Source organism: Abramis brama (genome assembly GCF_963993115.1).
Source record: "Abramis brama genome assembly, chromosome: 14".
NCBI lineage: Eukaryota > Metazoa > Chordata > Actinopteri > Cypriniformes > Leuciscidae > Abramis > Abramis brama.
In genome coordinates, this window is record NC_139976.1 from 363,407 (window position 1) to 370,999 (window position 7,593).

A 7,593-nucleotide genomic window follows, 5' to 3' on the forward strand; every position below is an offset into this window, starting at 1 on the left:
ACACACACAGACGGATCTGCGCAGACACACACACACAGAGACGGATCTGCGCAGACACAGACACACACACAGACGGATCTGCGCAGACACAGACACACACAGACGGATCTGCGCAGACACACACACACACACAGACGGATCTGCGCAGACACACACACACACAGACGGATCTGCGCAGACACAGACACACACAGACGGATCTGCGCAGACACAGACACACACATAGACGGATCTGCGCAGACACACACAGACGGATCTGCGCAGACACACACACACACACAGACGGATCTGCGCAGACACAGACACACACACAGACGGATCTGCGCAGACACACACACACACACACAGACGGATCTGCGCAGACACAGACACACACACAGACGGATCTGCGCAGACACACACACACACAGACGGATCTGCGCAGACACAGACACACACACAGACGGATCTGCGCAGACACACACACACAACACAGACGGATCTGCGCAGACACACACACACACAGACGGATCTGCGCAGACACACACACACACACAGACGGATCTGCGCAGACACACACACACACACACAGACGGATCTGCGCAGACACAGACACACACAGACGGATCTGCGCAGACACAGACACACACAGACGGATCTGCGCAGACACACACACACACACACAGACGGATCTGCGCAGACACATTTAACATTTTAAAAATATTAACGTCTAACTGAAATGTTTCAGAAAACCATTCCATGAATGTGATTTTGTGTGTGTTATTAAAGACCAGTTAACTTTTTACCCTGTTCGCTGGAATAATTGCAGAAGTTAGTTCATATTTTTCTTTTAGACAAATCATTTCTTCAGGTCAGTTGCATAAAAACTTAGATTTAAGATTAGTTTAATATGAGAACAGAAAGGAAGCCTGATTATAGTTTTTAACAGTAATGGTTGCGTTTATGCAACTGGCCCCTGAGCATCTGTCTCCATGACGACAGAACAATAACAAAAACTCACGAAGCCTCAGAAACACTCAGAGATATTCACTGGAAGGATAAACATCCAGGAACGTTTTCTGCTTCCCAGAACAATCTGAGAATGATATTTTACGGTTGTAAAAAATCAAACCTAAAAAGAAAGGTTTTTCTTTGGTTCCCAGGATAAAGCCACACGGGAACCGAACGCACAGTAAATCAGATCGGACACAAACCCACGCTCTCTGCAATAACAGAACGTCTCCGCCAGGCCAAGATAATAAAACACAGAGCGTTTGTTTACCCAGAGGCCTCAGCGTTAGAGCTTGAGCTACGACCATCGAACACCACAAACATCCAGAACATATTTATGAGTCTTAATTAAAGCACAGGAGCCGTTCTGAGGAGATCTGGGAGTTTCCCACAGGAAGAGCTCAGGATCTGACAGCGAATCCGGATTTCCTCGGACTGAAAATCAAGAGATCTGATACATAAGTCAAGTCAAGTCAAGTTTATTTATATAGCGCTTTTCACAATACAGATTGTATCAAAGCAGCTTCACAGTATTAAATTAAAATAATACATCAATGCTTGTTTCTAGTGGAAAATGTCCACGTTTGGTAATGCTGATCAATAGTATTGTTGATTGATTAATTAAATTAAATATCCCAAATATCCCCAACTGAGCAAGCCAAAGGCAACATAAATCATCATTCCGTCATCAGTTTCTCAGTGAGACTCTTTATTCAAAAGCAGATGTTCTGAGAAACGCCTCAGTGGTTGTGTGAGTGAGTGTGTGTGTGTGTGTCTGTGTGAGTGTGTGTTTGTGTGAGTGTGTGTGTGAGTGTGTCTGTGTGAGTGTGTGTGTCTGTGTGAGTGTGTGTGTGTTCCATCTGTTGCACACACACTGGTGCTGATGAGTGCAAACACACACACGACACAATCAGTCCATCCTAACATCAGTTTAGTTCATATATGAAACATCTCTTTAGTTTGTATTTTTTCATTTATTTCTTTTGTTTTTTAAATGTTATTGTGTTTGTATGTTCTGTTTGCCGAGACCTGCGTCTCATGACGATGATGAACCTCTGCCGCCCTCTTCTGCTCACAGCACATCAGTGTTTATGAGTTTATGAGTTTATGACGGACAGATTTACAGCACGATCCTCCGGAACTAATAGCTGATGAACAACGACAACCAGTCCTGAGTAAACACGCACACACACACACACACACACACACTCTCTCTCTCTCTCTCTCTCTCTCTCTCTCTCTCTCTCTCTCTCTCTCTCTCTCTCTCTCTCTCTCTCTCTCTCACACACACACACACACACACCTGCAGCTGCACACGCGCACACACGCACACACACACACACACTCTCTCTCTCTCTCACACACACACACACACACCTGCAGCTGCACACGCGCACACGCACATACTCTCTCTCTCTCTCTCACACACACACACACACACACACACACCTGCAGCTGCACACGTGCACACACACTCTCTCTCTCTCACACACACACTCACCTGCAGCCGCACACTCACACTCACACACACACACACACACACACACCTGCAGCCGCACACGCAGGCTCACACACACACACTCACCTGCAGACGCACACTCACTCTCTCTCACACACACACACACACACATACACACGCACTCCCACACACACACGCATGCACACACACGCACTCCCACACACACCTGCACACGCACTCCCACACACACGCGCACACGCACTCTAACCCGACCCCTAAACCTACAGTGCCCATGAGTGTGTGTGTGTATTCAGTTTACATCCCCACTGGGATAGAATGTACACACACTCTCACACACACTGTTTTTACAGGGAAATGGAATGTAATTACAGTAAAGCGTTACATTGTAACACATTCCAGCGACACACTGAACCCTCGAGCGCAGGATCGATCCTGATCTGACTGATATTTAGATTGTGATCGGATTAATTAAACTCGTGTGATCTGTGACACTGTGATTCATAATCTCTTACACATAAACTTCAGGTGCAGAGTCACATCAACTCTCATATCAATCACTCAGTCGATGTATGGGTTAATCACTCAGATCACTCAGTCGATGTATGGATTAATCACTCAGTCATGTATGGGTTAATCACTCAGTCGATGTATGGGTTAATCACTCAGATCACTCAGTCGATGTATGGGTTAATCACTCAGTCGATGTATGGGTTAATCACTCAGATCACTCAGTCGATGTATGGGTTAATCACTCAGTCGATGTATGGGTTAATCACTCAGTCGATGTATGGGTTAATCACTCAGTCTGGGTTAATCACTCAGTCGATGTATGGGTTAATCACTCAGTCGATGTATGGGTTAATCACTCAGTCGATGTATGGGTTAATCACTCAGTCGATGTATGGGTTAATCACTCAGTCTGGGTTAATCACTCAGTCTGGGTTAATCACTCAGTCGATGTATGGGTTAATCACTCAGTCGATGTATGGGTTAATCACTCAGTCGATGTATGGGTTAATCACTCAGTCGATGTATGGATTAATCACTCAGTCGATGTATGGGTTAATCACTCAGTCGATGTATGGGTTAATCACTCAGTCTGGGTTAATCACTCAGTCGATGTATGGGTTAATCACTCAGTCGATGTATGGGTTAATCACTCAGATCACTCAGTCGATGTATGGGTTAATCACTCAGTCGATGTATGGGTTAATCACTCAGTCGATGTATGGGTTAATCACTCAGTCGATGTATGGGTTAATCACTCAGTCGATGTATGGGTTAATCACTCAGTCGATGTATGGGTTAATCACTCAGTCGATGTATGGGTTAATCACTCAGTCGATGTATGGGTTAATCACTCAGTCGATGTATGGGTTAATCACTCAGATCACTCAGTCGATGTATGGGTTAATCACTCAGTCGATGTATGGGTTAATCACTCAGATCACTCAGTCGATGTATGGGTTAATCACTCAGTCGATGTATGGGTTAATCACTCAGATCACTCAGTCGATGTATGGGTTAATCACTCAGTCGATGTATGGGTTAATCACTCAGATCACTCAGTCGATGTATGGGTTAATCACTCAGTCTATGTATGGGTTAATCACTCAGTCGATGTATGCGTCAGTAAATGTCCTTCAAATCAAACATTAGGCTTGTTTGAGATGCGCCTTGCCTCGCCTGAAATGTACGCGAGAGTAGGAGCGGCTGCAGTGAGAGGAGGAGTGAAAAAAGAGCAGGCAAGCCGGACAGTTCTCTCTTCTCGCAGTGGATCTGAAACCTGCGAGATCACAGATGGATATCGCGGGATTCACCGGATTCACGCTCGTGCACAGTGTTGCTAATAAACTGGATGGAATTTAAATTCTGCTGCTTTTATATGAAAATAAATATAATGAACAAGACACCCAAAGTAGCCTACTTATTTAATTCCATTCCAAATACATGTTTATCAGTTTTTTTTCTTTAATACAGACATATGTTTTTTTTTTCTTTTCTTTTAAAAATAAAATAAAAATTACATTGCATAACCCATAGAGATCGCACTGAGATAGTTTGGGAATATTACCACATAACATATACACATAAAACATGATATCAGAGTTTTAAAATCAAATATTTTAAAAGAGAACAATACATCACGGTTGTTTAAACCAATGAACATCGTTTCCCATCATGCTTTTGATCGGCGCAGTCGGTGGAGAGCAACTGCGCTCGACTGCAGAATCCGACACATCCGCCTTGCGCTCGCGAGAGATTTTTGACATACGTCAGCATGACATCAGAGCAAGGCGGACCGCACTCGGACACATTTCTAACCGGCATGCATCTCGCGCTGATCACCGGTGATCGATTCTGCGCAGATTTTGCTCATCTCAAACAAGCCTATTATAATGTAGCCTACTCTCTCACCATGAACTGCATAGACGCAACAATAAGCAAAATTATGAACAAGATTAAATAGAAAATCAGTCAATGCTGTTGATTCACCAAACAAACACTGGGACAAATTAATAAAGTACAAAAAGGCCTCAATAGCAGAAGATATGATGAGCGTTTCTCCTAACGTTTAAATGTTGAACAGTCTGTTTATTTTGCTTTCTATTGAAACATGATTAAATCATGTAGTATATCTTTATGGTGTTATTCAAGAGAGTTTCCCAAACAGTGCTTGATATTTAATTGATTTGTTCTGATGCGGAATTGATTAAGGACTCGTTAAGCAGGGAACGTCTGACGTCACCTGTTTCCATGGCAACAGCATCTGTCCGTCACCGTCGCTTCCGTTTCGGTTCGTCAATGTGAATCTGAAGTGAATCAGCCTCGGCACACAGAAAGTGTGTTACACACAGTCGCACCAGAGGAAATTCCTCCATCTTACACGAGCATAAAGTGACATGCACCTTTAAACTACAGCCTAAAGACATTTAATATGCTGGTTTCAGTTGAATTTGAACATGTGCTAATTTAGCCCCTCCCCTCCTCTGCGTCAGCTGACCAACACAAACATCACATGATCTGATTCTGCACAGAAACCGTTCAATTATCAGGTAGTTTCTAACAACTGCATCCCTTATTGCATCTATAATTGTTTTTGTTTATTTTTCTATTTTTCAACTTACCATCTGAAGAAGAAATTTCTCAGTTAATTTATAAATCTAATTCTTCCACATGTCTACTTGACCCTATACCAACTCATTTGGTAAAGGCTTGTTTTCCCTCTTTATCTTCTCTTATAACTCGTATTATTCACACTTCTCTTAGTTCCGGCATTGTTCCATCTTTTAAAATAGCTGCCATAACCCCTGTTCTTAAGAAACTTGGCGCAGACCCAAACAATTTAGATAATTACCGTCCTATCTCAAATCTTCCATTTATTTCAAAAATTCTTGAAAAAGCAGTGGCAGCACAGGTTCATGCTCATATTAGTAATAATAACTTGTATGAGTGTTTTCAGTCAGGGTTTCGTCCTAAGCATAGCACTGAAACTGCACTAGTGAGAGTAACGAATGACCTGTTAATGGCTGCTGATGGCGGGTTGTTATCTATTCTTGTTCTACTTGACTTGAGTGCAGCTTTTGACACAATTTCACACAGTATTCTCTTGCATCGACTATCTGACATTGGTATCACTGGTATTCCTTTTGCCTGGTTCACTTCATACCTTTCAAACCGCACACAGTTTGTACAACTTAAGAAATTTCATTCACAACCTTCTCCTGTTAGCTGTGGTATCCCCCAAGGCTCTGTCCTAGGCCCCCTATTGTTCCTAATTTACCTTCTCCCACTCGGCAATATCTTTTCAAAATTCGGTATTAAATTTCACTGTTACGCAGATGATATACAGCTTTACATTTCTACAAACCCTGATTCCATTCTCCCTCCCGCCTGTCTTACCAACTGCCTTCATGAAATAAATGTTTGGTTTTCTGCCAATTTCCTCAAACTTAATGCTAGTAAGACTGAAGTACTCCTCATTGGTACTAATTCTACTCTCTCTAAGTCATGCAGTTTTTCATTATCCATTGACGGTTCTTCCATTTCTCCCTCCCGCCAGACTAGGAACTTGGGGGTCATCTTTGACAGTACCCTATCATTTGATGCTCACATTAATAACATAACCAGGTCTTGTTATTTTCATCTCCGCAATATTGCTCGCCTCCGTCCATTTCTCACTCCGCGTAGTTCCTCTATTCTTGTTCATTCGCTTGTCACCTCCCGCATCGATTATTGTAACTCTCTATTATCTGGCTTACCACACAAATCTCTTCATAAACTCCAGCTGATTCAGAATTCTGCAGCTCGTATCATAACCCGGACTTCACCTATTCAACACATAACCCCATCACTTCAACAGCTACATTGGCTTCCTATCAACTTTCGGATTGAATTTAAAATTCTCCTCCTCACATACAAATCTCTTCATCACCTCGCTCCACCTTACCTTTCAGACCTCTTACATCCCTACACCCCTTCTCGAACTCTCCGTTCCTCTTCACTGGGTCTCCTTCATACACCTTCCGCTCGCCTAACCACCATGGGCCATAGGGCCTTTAGTCGTGTTTCTCCACGTCTTTGGAATTCTCTCCCAGTCAACATCCGTAATTCTGACTCTTTAGCTCAATTTAAAGTCAAACTTAAAACTCACTTATTTAGAACTGCTTATCTTCTATGATTACTTTGTGCACTCAAGTCCAGTATTTTTATTCTTTATTTATTTATCTTTGTTGCTGTTTTTTATTGACATTGTTATTTACTGTTATTTTCTGTTTTAATATTGTTACTGTTGCTACTTGTTGTATGGTGACCTTGAGTGGTTTGAAAGGCGCCTTAAATAAAATGCATTATTATTATTATTATTTCATGTTAACTTGAAAAACATTTTCATATTTTTGTTATATAAATATATATAAATATAATATTTCATATAAATATTGATAGTGATTGACAGCTAGAAACATCCATGATCCATTGATAATACTCACTGATGTTTGTGCTGCTGATTTTCCTACCAAAATGATGTCACTTCCTGGAGGATGATGTCATTGAGGAACTTCCTTTGTTAGTTAAAGGGATTTTACAGGGTTTCCTATGGAGGACTCAGAAACCGAACGACC